Below are 1,265 nucleotides of genomic sequence, written 5' to 3'. Positions count from 1 at the left end.
CGTGGTAGGCAAACACTCAGGCGGTGAGACGGAGTGTAGCTGCTGCTTATATCGCAGGTCCACGCCCTCTAAACCAGCTGCAGGTGTGTGTCCGGGTTGAACCAGGACACTTCTCAGGGGTGGAGCATGGGTGACATCTGCTGGATGTCTTGAGAAGTGGTGGTTCCAGGGACAGGKGGAAATAAAACTAAGGAAAACAAACTAAGAAACTAGGAAAAGGGGAGGACAAACAGACCCTGACAACTGTTAAATTAAGGGAAACTTCTGATGGAAATTCTGCAAAAAAAAACAAAACTGGAAAATATCCTGGCAGAGAATTACCAGGACATTTTCTGTATTTTTTATTTTATTTTATTTTTTCAGAATTTTCATCAAAATATTTTCCATAATTTAACAGTTTTTTGTGCATTTTTTTCCCACAGTGTTCTTCGTCCTAATTGACCAAAAACAGTCTCCGCGCTACCTGAGTGCCAATAACGTTACGGTGTTTAATACAGATTGGCCACTCAGGAGATGGAAACTGAAACTTTCAATGTCTGCCGGGAAAAAAGAAAACTGTGGCCAGAGGCAGCGCAAAACCCGACCGGAGGCTCGTTTGATGAGATCCGTCGCTCTGCCGTAGATACAGCTGTGAATCTGGCGGGGCAGGTTGGAGGAAACGCTTTAATGACATGACTGCGGATCACATTAATAAGGCCCGATTGATGCACACGCACATCCGCTGATCTGAAAACAGGTTTTGTTCTTTGGTTTCAATGTMGAGTATTTATTTATGCTGTGTAATAACTGTAAAAAATAAAGGTAACTACTTCACGGATTTCGCCTATCACGGGTTATTTTCGGAACGCAACCGAAAAACAAGGGTTCGCTTTAAATGTAGTGTTTATTTAATTTTTTTTCTACAGCAGAAGTTTTGTCAAAAAAGCTTAACAGGCTTAATTTCAAAAGGTTGTAAAAACTTTTTTTTATAAAAATGTGTGGGAAAAAACAGTCCATGCATCCTCATTCCAAACACATTCACTTAAATTTTCACTTTATGGTACATGTTCACATTCTTTATTGACTGTAAAACAAATATATTTTAAATGTAACTGAAGATACAACATATAATATTCAATAAAATACAAAGACTTAAATCTTATTGTACAGACTTGGTCACCAAATCACTACGTTGCCTGTAGGAATTTTTAATGTCCAGCAGGTGTCAGTATTGAGTGATACAGTATCGACACAGTATCAATACAGTGTTGCTATGAGTCGAAACG

The sequence above is a fragment of the Poecilia reticulata genome, linkage group LG15 (genome assembly GCF_000633615.1).
Source record: "Poecilia reticulata strain Guanapo linkage group LG15, Guppy_female_1.0+MT, whole genome shotgun sequence".
Taxonomy (NCBI): Eukaryota; Metazoa; Chordata; class Actinopteri; order Cyprinodontiformes; family Poeciliidae; genus Poecilia; species Poecilia reticulata.
Note: the sequence above shows the minus strand (reverse complement) of the source record.